Consider the following 12,740-nt stretch of genomic DNA (forward strand, 5'->3'; position numbering starts at 1 on the left):
GGTTTTATTCTAGTCATCTTTGGGATTGTGGTTCTTCTTTCCTCTTCTGTCCACCCTCTGGTGGATGAGGCTAAGAGGCTTGTGTAAGCTTCCTGATAGGAAGGAAAAACTGGACTTGCTCTGGTGGGCAGGTCCATACTATAAACTTTAATCCAATTATCTGCTGATAGGTGAAGTTGCTTCACTCCTTGTTAGTTGTTTGGCCTGAGGTGACCTAGTCCTGGGGTCTACCTCCTCTCTGGTAGAGTTAATGGCGTCTTCCAAGAACACTTACAACAAACAGCATTTCCAGGTCTTCTGCTGCCAGAACCCCATCTCTGCGGTAAGACCCTGCCAACTCATGCCTCCCCAGGAGACCTTCCAACTCCAGCAGATAAGTCTGCTTCATTTCCTATGAGGTCACTGATCTTTCCCCTGGGTCTTGGTTGCACAAAATTTTGTTTGTGCCCTCTAGGAGTGGGGCCTCTGTTTCCTCCAGGCCTGTGGATGTCCTATAATCAAATCCCACTTCCTTTAAGGTTTGATTCCCTGGAGATTCACAGTCCCATTGTCAGATCCCCAGGCTTGGAAGCCCTGATATAGGCCTCAGAACCTTCACAATAGTGGGAGAACATCTTTGGTACTACTGTATTCCACTCTGTGGGTCACCCACCCAGCAGGTATGGGACTTGATTTGATCATAATTGCACCCTTCCTATCATCTTGTTGCAGCTTCTTTTTTGTCTTTGAACATGGGGTATCATTTTTTGGTGGGTTCTAGCATCCTCCCGTCTATGGTTGTTCAACAGTTAGTTGCAATTTTGGTGCTCTCACAGGAGATGAGAGTAAGTCTTTCTACCTCATCACCTTGCATCAGCTTCCTGAGACTTGCCTATTAATCCTTAGTTACTTTTTATATAATAGCTTTTATCATTGAAATATATAATTTGGATATTATTCTAGATATCATATTATATGAAAATTTCATAAGCGCAGGTATTTTGTCTGTTTTGCTCACTGCTAACAGGTGATGTTAATACTGTCCATGTTAGGCATATAGCAAATTCTCTGTAAACATTACTTGAAAAAATATATTAAAATATATATATATATTCACATTTCATAATAGTTGTATACCTGTAACTATCTTTCTCTTAATAATACAATCTTTCTGATAGGGATGTTTTATTTGTTTATTTCAGGCTTAGTTTTCTGTTATATGAAACCCATACAAATAATTATTTAATATGCAAGTTGTATTGGCAGATACTGCAAACTAGTAACATGTAGTCCAGTGATGAACTTCACTTGGCTCTGATAATATTGACTTAAATAATTTATTTATTAACCAATATTTTAAAACAAAGATATTTAAGTCTAAACTCCATGTATTACATAGTAAAATTGGACTTTCACTCATGGTACTTATCAATTACTATGAACTATTAGTTGCTAATCTAGAAAAGACATAGGCTCACTAGTTAAAAATAGCCTCCCTCCCCAACTCATTTTATTAATTTATATTCTTTGTATTGTTTTCTTGATATTTTAGTTTGCAACCTCTGGTATATAATTAATTGAGAAGAATGCAGAAATATTATTTTCACTATGTATTTTAATCTCCTCAGGAAAACTGGTTTCAAATTATTTCTATTTTAAAATGAAATATAATTACTTGTTGATAGAAAAACTTTACTTGCTGTATTAATATGCATATTTTGATAATATTTATAATTATTTTCTGTTTGTCAATTAAATATATTAGTTAATTCAATACATTAATTAACTTTAGCTCCCTAAATTAATTAAATCTAAAACATTACAAAGAGTCCTGTTGTTTTTGATTAGTGAATGGCCTTAAGAAAACCTGGCCAAGAAATACAGGAGCAGAGCAATAGGATTTGGAGGCTGGAAAACATGAACAGAGGTTGCTTAACTTGATGTGTTCTTCAGTGTTGGTATTTTTTTCAACCCATTTTAGGGGAAGTATAATGCTATGACAGTTTTTCAGAGTAAGCTGAAAATACATTAGAAATCATTTTAAAGTGTGATGAGAAGATATCTATATGTTTACTGAGTGAACTTGCAGGTAGGCCAATCCTTTTCCTGGCTCCATTCCAGACTTAATATCTATTAGAAATTTTCTAAGACCTTGATTTTACCTCTAGAAAGCTGGAAACATTCAAAGGAATGATTTAAATTTTATTGCATATCTGCATATTAATATTATTGTGTAGATACCTGTAGAATGTTTGAAATTTGTTGACACCATCATTCCAATAAAGAACATATCAGAGTGATTTAGAAGAAGTGATTATATTTATGGGAGCTAATGTCCTTGAGAAAATAAAAGTACATGATTCTAAAGGTTGGAAAAAGAAAAACTGCTTCTTTTTTAATAGTTTATTCATTTAGGCTGCATCAGGTCTTAGTTGAATCATGTGGGATCTTCATTTCATAGTGTAGGGTTTCTCATTGAGGGCTCTAGTTGTGGCACAGAGACTCTGGAGGAGATGGGTACAGTAGTTGCTCCATGGTATAGGAATCTTAGTTCTCTGATCAGGGATCATGCCCACAACCCCCCAGTATTACAAGGCAGATTCTTAATCACTAGGCTACCAGAGAATTCCAGAGGAAAGGTTCTTATGAGAGTTAGGAGAAAGAGGAAGGAAGGCAGAAAATGTGGATAAGATGCAGGTGGTTTGACACATTTGGTTCAAGGAAAATGAGGTCATCACTAAGCAACCAAGTTTACATCTATGTATATATCTATTGTCACATCTATATTTTATGTTGTCTGAGGAGGCCTTGCAAATAGCTGAGGAAAGAAGAGAGGCTAAAGACAAAGGAGAGAAGGAAAGATATACCCATTTGAATGCAGAGTTCCAAACAATAGCAAGGAGAGATAAGCAAGACTTCCTCTGTGATCAATGCAAAGAAATAGATGAAATCAATAGAATGGGAAAGATTAGAGACCTCTTCAGGAAAATTAGAGATACCAAAGTAGTATTTCATGCAAAGATGGGCTCAATAAAGGACAGAAATGGTACGGCCTGAACAGAAACAGAGGTTATTAAGAAGAGGTGGCAACAATACACAGAAGAACTATACAAAAAGATCTTCATGACCCAGATAACCAGGATGGTGTGATCACTCACCTAGAGCCAGACATCCTGGAATGCAAAGTCAAGTTGGCCTTAGGAAGCACCACTATGAACAAAGCTAGTGGAGATGATGGAATTCCAGTGGAGTTATTTCAGATCTAAAAGATGATGCTGCACAGTGCTACACTCAATATGCCAGACAATTTGAAAAACTCAGCGGTGGCCACAGGACCGGAAAAAGTCAGTTTTCATTCCATTCCCAAAGAAAGGCAATGCCAAAGAATGCTCAAACTAACACACAATTGTACTCATGTAACACACTAGTCAAAATTCTACAAGCCAGCCTTCAACAGTACATGAAACGTGAACTTCCAAATGTTCAAGCTGGATTTAGAAAAGGCAGAGGAACTAGAGATCAAATTGTCAACTTCTGTTGGATTAGAGGAAAAGCAAGAGAGTTCCAGAACTTCTACTTCTGCCTTTATTGATTACACCAAAGCCTTCGACTATGTGGATCACAACAATCTGTGAAAAAGTCTTCAAGAGATGGGAATACCAGACTACCTGACCTGCCTCCTAAGAAATCTATATGCAGCTCAAGATGCAGCAGTTAGAACTGAACATGGAACAAGAGACTGGTTCCAAATCAGGAAAGGAGTACTTCAAGGTTGTATATTGTCACCCTGCTTATTTAAATTATATGTGGAATACATCATGTGAAATGCTGGGTTGGATGAAGCACAATCTGGAATCAACATTGTCAGGAGAAACATCAATATCTTCAGATACATAGATGACACCATATTTATGGCAGAAAGCAAAGAAGAACTAAAGAGCCTCTTGATGAAAGTGAAAGAGGAGAGTGAAGAAGTTGACTTAAAATTCAACACTCAGAAAACTAAGATTGTGGCATCCAGTCCCATCACTTCACAGCAACTTGACAGGGAAACAATAGAAAGAGTCACAGACTTCATTTTTTGGGCTCCAAAATCACTGCATTTGGTGACTGCAGCCATGACATTAAACTTACTCCTTTGAAGAAAAGCTATCATCCACCTAGACAGCATATTAAAAAGCAGAGACATTACTGAAAAAGATCTGTCTAGTCAGAGCTTTGGTTTTTCTAATAGCCATGTATGGAAGTGAGAGTTGGACTATAAAGAAAGCTGAACAGCAAAGAATTGATGCTTTTGAACTGTGGAGTTACAGAAGACTCAAGAGTCCCTTGGACTGCAAGGAGATCTAACCAGTCCATCCTAAAGGAAATCAGTCCTGAATATTCATTAGAAGGACTGATGCTGAAGCTGAAACTCCAATACTTTGGCCACCTGTTGTGAATAACTGACTCACTGGAAAAGAGCATGATCTTCGGAAAGACTGAAGGCAGGAGGAGAAAGGGACAACAGAGGATGAGATGGTTGGAAGGTATCACCAACTCGATGGACATGAGTTTGAGTAAGCCCTGGGAGTTGGTGATGGACAGGGGTCCAGGAATGTTGTAGTTCATGGGGTCGCAGAGTCAGATACGACTGAGTGTCTGAACTGAAGGCAACAGCATCCACTCAGAGTAAGAAGTGAGAAAAGATATTGGAGGTTTGAGGGGGAAAAAGACAGTGTGAAAATAGATGTAGTTGGGCAAGTACACATCATCGTGAAGGACAACAGGATTGCTAAGCAGTTGTTACCATCTTAGGTTTTTGGTGTGAATTAAAGATCACTCAACATAAATGTGTGATTTTCCCCAGCTATAATCAGTTTCACAGGTGCCAGTGCAGACTATGCTAACTTTAGTATTATTAATTACTAATGATTATTGTATTAAGAGTACTAATTACTTCAAATACATAAATTAATTGACAACATCAACCTGCTGAAATAGGTATGATAATCAATCCAATATCACATGAGATAAAGAGATTGAAGTTGGAAGTATATTTGGGTTTATCCAGTGTGAAATGGAATGAAGGAGGAGCAAGCTATGTGAGGAATGGAGTGATTCCTAGAGCAAGTGAATGATGAGATTTAAGTAGAGAGAGGGATAATTCATCTAACTACCGGATATAGCGTGTCTATTAAGAAGATTGGTTCCCTTCAAATAAGTAGCTGATGTGAAATATTGAAAAAGTGTTTGGAATTGATCTAGTTAAGGGACAATGAGGCCTGAGAAGATAAATAGAAGGAAAAGAAAGGAAAATATTAGGTAAAGGGTCATGACCTTCACTCCATGGGGATTGAGAGAGGAAAATTGTTAAAAAAAGAGGGGTGATCTTGAATGTGGAGGAGTAACTGAGAAATCAACACTAAGTGTAGCATACCAAGTTTCTATCTAACTTTAGAATCACACATCTAATAAGCAACATTTAAAATGAAATTTTGAAAAACCTCTCAGTAGTCTAGGAGAGTCATTCAAAGTTGTTTAATTAAATATGGTAGTATTATATATGAATACCATGAGGCATGTTGATCATAACAATGTAATTGAATGCAGGTGTGTATTTATCTCAAATACCAGATTCTATCAGAGTTATGGTTTTCCAGTTCATAGTTTAAAAAAAAAAAAAAAAAGACATGGATGTGATGTACTGATAAGCTATGTGGAAGTTTCCTAAATCAATGGAAAGGTTGACAATTTTTACTGGAAAAGATAGAACCCATATGGTCTTAGAGATAGAAATAATTCATTAGTTTTCCCTATATTTATCCACTTAATTACATTTCAACTTTTATTCTATTTTCTCCTCACTTTTCTCAAAATTAAATTTCTTTAAATGTATTTGTCTAATAGATGGCTAAACCATGATGGTGAGAGGAAAGGTCTGGGAAAAGAAGCCATCATGACCCTTTAAATTTAGCATAGGTTATATAATGCTGCAGTGACAACTTAAAAATGCTAGGGACTTAATATAACAAAAGGGTAATTTGTACTTACATGACATGTCCAAAGGCTGTTGGCAATGAGTTTGTACTCATTCTATTCGCATAGGAGCCAGGATCACAGAAGATTCACTATCTCAGAACACTTCAACTGCAGTAGAAAATTTTCAGGTTTGTCTTGACAGATGAAGAGAGTATGGATAAGTTTGTACTGGCACTTAATTTTACTTGTAAAGAAATATTATGTGTTCCATTTACTTATCTTTCATTGTCTAAACTGTCTCATGGGGTCATGCAACATCAGCGAGAAAATTTTTTTGGCCAGAGAGATCTTGCTGAGCACCAGTAATATCTACCACAGACCCCTGTAGCTTCTTAAGGTGACTAAATGGAGTGAATTATTGCCTTTGAGAAAGGGGTAGTGGACACTGGGAAACAACTGTTTACTATACAAATATTGTAAAAATTGACAGTCAAATTTAGTAAGTCATTGGTACATAGGGCAGATTTTTTTATATCCATTATAGAGGCAGACATAAAGATAACTTGAACAATCATGAGTGGCATAGCTCATTTCTTCTTGAGGCTCTTTCATTGCTGTTTAGTTAAATAAAATTATTTTTAATCCTTAGTGTCCAAGATCAAGGGTACAAATTCTGTGTAGCATTTTCCAAATTCTTTATCTGTTCTCTGATCTTATTTCATTTACACATACCTTTAACTCTAGCATCAGCATTTATAACATAATTATCTGCTATTTTTATTGTCTTCTAAAAAATAATGAAAGTACCTAAACTTTCATTAGGTACTATGAATAGTGAGCACAGAAGCATGTATATTTAGTAAAAAATAATGAGTACATTATCAATCTTTTAATTTTAAGGCTTGACTCTGTTACTTGTAGAATACCTCTGGATTGTTAATTATTTGTAATTTGCAATGTTTTTAGAACTAATCCAATTTTATTCATTAGTATCTACAAGTTGACCCAAATTTTTCAGATGATATTTATGCTGCTGTTTTTAAGTATGAAATACATTCTATTTGCTAGTGTTTTATTTTAATGATAAGTGATTCAATGATTTAAAGATATTTCCTCTTTTATTTTTAAACAAATGAATAGTAAAAGTTTCCTAGATTTTTTACAATAGGTTTGTTACAATTTTAGTATTCATTTTCAATGTTTTTCTTTTCAAATTTCCAATTTTATTAGCAAATGTAAGGCTTTTTCATCAATAAATAATTTATATAAATACATACCTAAAATCTTATGTAACAGAGAAACATAAACTTGAAATCCTGGCAATAGATTGTTACTGCAAGAGCAGTATATTTACAACTATAATAGCTTTTTATATCAATAGCTAAAGATTCAATTTTGTTCAAAAATAATTATTTTCTGTAAACCCTTGTCCAAGTTATCCTGTAGAACATTTGTCTGATCAACACAAGAGAAAAAAAATCTTCAAATAATGTATGTGTCTCATACAATGGACATACCATCCACTGTAATAGAATCACAGTTTTTCAATTTTCTTTAGAAGTCTTGAATAAATAATCTTTTAAAAAAGTCTTTAAATGTAATTTCAAGTAATCATTTTCTACATAAGTCTATCTTGTATGGAATGCACTTAGACTTGTCAGTCTTTTGTGATCCCTATCCTTTTCACAAATGAAGTTTTATATTGAACTCTATTGAATTTTCTCCATTTAAAACAGTTTAAAAAGGTGCTTTCCAAGCAAAATGTAGCATTCTTGTTATTTTTACAAATACAACATGTCTTCCCTTTTAATTTGTTCCCTATTAGCATATTTTCATTCACTTCAGTTCATCTGTAGTTTTATCATACCTCAATAATCTTATATTATCATTGATATGTAAAGTTAAATCTCTTTTATATGTCTTATCCTAGATGGATATGTGTTTTCTTTTTGACTTATTCAACTCTAAGTTTGCTCTAGACCTCTGGACCTATTAACTCAACTAAAACCATATTGATCAACCATCAACCAAAAGCACTTACTTTTCATTCATATTTTCATTCACTTCTTTAAAATACTCTAAATAATTCTTGCATTTATTATCAAGTTTGCATGAATGGAATTGAGCAGGACTCTGTGGAGTCTTCTGGGACAAAATCCCCATGAATTCTGCCTCTTGTTTATAGAAAGGCTTTAGCCTCCTGCCTCTATCACAAGTTCTAAAAAGAAAATTTAATCAGAGAATTATGATAGTGCAGAAACAAAGGCAAGCAGTCTCTGAAGACAAAATAATAATAGTTTAGCCATAAGACAAAGTCAAGGACATTTAGGTCCTCTTCCAAAGCTATAGAGCCATATCTTTAGTTGCTCCACAGATATACTAAAACCCCCGCCAGCTGGAAGACGTTAACTAACTGCTTAATGACCGTGAGTACTTATCTCCCAGACCTGAGCTGATAATACCGACCCTGTGACTTCACTTGTTGCTTCACCATCAGTCAATCAGAAGGCTCTACGCAAGCTGATCAGGCATTCGTCTCCCTCACCTCGCCTTTAACACCCCACGCTGAAAGTCATCATGGAGGTTGTGTCTTTTGAGCATGAGTTGTGTGTCATCCTTGCCTGGTCTTGCCATAAACACTGTACTTTCTTTCACCACAGCCTTGGGTCAGGACGTTAGCATTTTTGTGCAACGGGCTAATGGACCCATGTTTGGTTTGGTAACATGAACAATATTTTAGTCATCTTCCCCAGATGCCATTTTACTGTGATCAATATCTACTAATATTTATTTAATAACAATGTATTTGCATATAACATATGCACTTTTGGTTTACTTCTATCACTGTACATGTCGTTGTTCAGTCAGCAAGTCATGTCCAATTCTTTACAACTCCATAGACTGCAGCAGACCAGGCTTTCCTGTCCCTCACCTTACATAAGTTATCATAAACTTTCCTTTATGCACAGATCCATAAAGAAATCTACAACAATAAGTGCTCCCCAATTAGGAAAATTAGGAAGGACTGATGTTGAAGCTGAAACTCCAATACTTTGGCCACCTGATGGAAAGAGCTGACTCATTTGAAAAGATCCTGATGCTGGGAAAGATTGAGGGCAGGAGGAGAAGGGGACAACAGAGAATGAGATGGTTGGATGGCATCACTGACTCAATGGACATGGGTTTGGGTGGGCTCCCGGAGTTGGTGACGGATGGGGAGGCCTGGTGTGCTGCAGTTCATGGGGTTGTAAAGAGTCAAACATGACCGAGCCACTGAACTAAACTGAACTGAATTAGGAAAAATGATCATAGAGAAATTTAATTTTATTGTGTATATAAAGAGTTGTTTAAGCTTACCTTAAACTTCTCAGGCTGTTATAGCAAAATATCGTATCATAGGTGGGTTAAACAATGGAACTTTACTTCCTTACAGTTCTGGAGACTGGAAGTCCAAGAACAAGGTGTCAGCAAAGATGATTTCCGAAGAGAACACTCTCTCAGATTGCAGACAGTCACCTTCTTGCTTTATACTCACATAATCTCTTATGAGCAGGGAGAGAAACAGAAGAAGTGTATACTCTGGTTTCTCTCCTTTTAAGAAACAAATCCTATCAGACAGTACTTCACTCTAATGATTTCATTTAACCTTAATTATTTTCTTACTCCAGATATAGGCACACTGGTGGTTTGGGCTTCAACGTATTAATTTTGGAAGGACACAAACATTCAATCCATAGCACAAAATTTAAAGTTTGTAATAAAGTTGACTATATAAGTTATTCTGAAACACAGTACATCTTGAAAAGTAGTTAGCTTTTTTAAATTACATATAAAATTGTGTTCTGATTAAGAAATACTGTTTAGAAATTTCTGATTCAAATATAATATTATGGGAATATACATATGCAGTTTAAAGATTTCTATTTTGTTATACTGATTGCATACATGCTAGGTTGCTTCAGTCATGTCCGACTCTTCGTGACCCTATGGACTGTAGCCCAACAGGCTCCTCTGTCCATGGGATTCTCCAGGACAGAAAACTGGAGTGGGTTGCTGAAGATCCCTTCAGGGGATCTTCCTGACCCAGGGAGTGGACCCGTGTCTCTTATGTATCCTGCATTGACAGGCAGGTTCTTTACCACTAGCACCACCTGGGAAGCCCTTTATTATAGAAATCTTATTTACAAAAAATGCCCTATCCCTAGTTTGAAATTATAACCACATTTTTTTGAAAAGTATTTTCACATCTCTATGATAAAGAGATGAATCAACCTATATTTATGATAGGAAACTTAAATATAAATATGACTTTACATGACAACATTTTAAACCACATGCCTAAGGTCATTTCAAAGTCATTAAGTGAAATACAACAGACTTTAAGTACTTCCTTCAAAAAAAGTAATCTTATATTCATTAATAGTAGTCCTTATTTCATAATTAAGAAAAAAAAGGTTATTTCATAATTAAGAGAAAAAAATATCAAATGGTTCAAATATAAATTAAATTATTGGCTATTATTTACATTGTGGAAAGAAAGCTAAAATAGCAGTTTCAAATACATACTTGTATCACAATAATTAACAAAATAGCTATGGGACTTAAGTTTGTTTAATAGATATAGGTAAAGTTTGAAAGGAGTGGCAGAGAATATATTATTCATATAATAAATATATTGAGAAGAAAAGTAAGCCTATTACTCCACTCACATTGCATATCAAAATTGGTTAATATACAGGTGGTGGTGAGAAAAATAGAATTTGGGGAGATAATGAATCCCTTTACAAGAAAGGAGATTATTAATGCTTTCTAAAAGAAAAAGGAATAGTAAAAGAGAGAAGTTAAAGTCAAATATAAAAAAAGGGAAGAAAAGTTAAAAGAAAAGTAACAGGTTGGAAGCTGAAAGGATGAGAGATCTGGAAATCTCCACTGTAAATTATAAAATATAGATGAGTAAAAAGGTTTTTGAGTTTAATTTTTCTTTGAAGTATTTCCCCTTTTCTACCTGCAGAATATAGTTATAAAGACATTTCAAATAAAATTGTTTTTGTTGTTGGATATGTATGTATGTGCACTTGTATGTTATAGGTAGATTGATTAAAAGATAACATACTGGCATGACTCTGTAAGTGATATCAACGTATCCCAGGTTTATTTAGGTCACATGACACAAAAGCCAAAAATTTCCAGATGGCAGGGAATTGTTGGTTAGCAAAAATAAGTAGGAAGTACTAAAACTCGATAGAAACACAGAGAATTTATAATTGGCAGGTCAAAAATAGATCCAGAAAACATTATAAATCAAAATCCACTGGCAGAGCTGCCTAAGTTATGACTCCACCCCTCTCCCATTCCAGTTTTCTTCAATCCTTTGTTTCACTGATCTTGTAACTTACATTTATTTAATTCAAGTAATATTGTGGAGGGAGTCTATAGACAGAATGACTTGTGCTAATCAGAGAAATGGACATTTCAGAAACTTCTGAACAGATGACTGGTGAGAACTATCCCCATTTACTGGCAATGAATTAGACCTTTAAAACTTTGGCAAAATGTAAGCAAATGGAAAGGAAAGAACCTCTAAGAATATTTGAAGTGACTATTTTATCACTTCATTGGAGGGAGCTTAAAAGCATAATTGTGGAAAACCTTTTTTTTCCCCTCATGAACAGTTTATGGATTTTGATTAGTATTTATTACCCCTGGCTAAAATTTTCCTCTAACTATGTTATGAACTAATTAAAAATTGGGTGTTCACTGGAGGGCTGATGCTGAAGCTGAAACTCCAATACTTTGGCCACCTCATGCGAAGAGTTGACTCATTGGAAAAGACCCTGATGCTGGGAGAGATTGGGGGCAGGAGAAGAAGGGGGCAACAAAGGATGAGATGGCTGGATGGCATCACCGACTCGATGAATATGAGTTTGAGTAAACTCCGGGAGTTGGTGATGGACAGGGAGGCCTGGCATGCTGCGATTCATGGGGTCACAAAGAGTCGGACAAGACTGAGCAACTGAACTGAACTGAACTAAAAATTATTTTTAAAAATTGGCATTTATCTTGATTAAGTGTTTGACATATTGAATAATTGATTTCAGAAAGCAGGTGTCTTCTCAATAGCAACTTTTTTTTTAAGAGGGTATTAAATCTTTTATTGATTACACATGATAATGGATGATAGGCATTTTCATTCCCATCTGTAATTTTATCTGGTATTGTTATTTCTGTTCACAGCAATGTCACTGAACTATGATGAGGCTGAATTAAAAGAATTCTAATGGTGTATTTAACAATCCTAACCAGAAAGAGTAGACTGGAGAAGAAAGAAAAAGTGGATGAGTGAAGGATTTTAAAAACTGCTGAACATGTCAAATCTTCTTGATATCCTGGAGAATAGCTAGAAAGAGATGTAGAAGCAAGAGATTCTTCAAAATCTTTTCTTTTGACTTTATTCTACTAACAGAAATTAAGATCCCTAGCTAGAGAACATAGAAAATTACCAAAATTTTAAAATGCCACAGTAGAGGATATTGGCAAACTTATCTAATATTTTCCCTAGAAAAGAAAAAGTTATCTTTATTGTCTTAGTCAAGAAAAAAGTCTGCCCTCTGTCCTAGAGGGAGATATTATCTGTCTTCCAAAGATGTGTGCTATAGTAACATCTTTGATCAATGTCACTTGAGACTTACCAAGTTGTAAGACACAAGAAAAGCTGTCCCCCAATGAATAAATCTACCATGAATATGAATGTGGTTAACAGCCCTTAGAGAAATATTGAACTTCATAAGAAATCTAAAGTT

This window comes from Odocoileus virginianus, chromosome 8, assembly GCF_023699985.2.
Source record: "Odocoileus virginianus isolate 20LAN1187 ecotype Illinois chromosome 8, Ovbor_1.2, whole genome shotgun sequence".
Taxonomy (NCBI): Eukaryota; Metazoa; Chordata; class Mammalia; order Artiodactyla; family Cervidae; genus Odocoileus; species Odocoileus virginianus.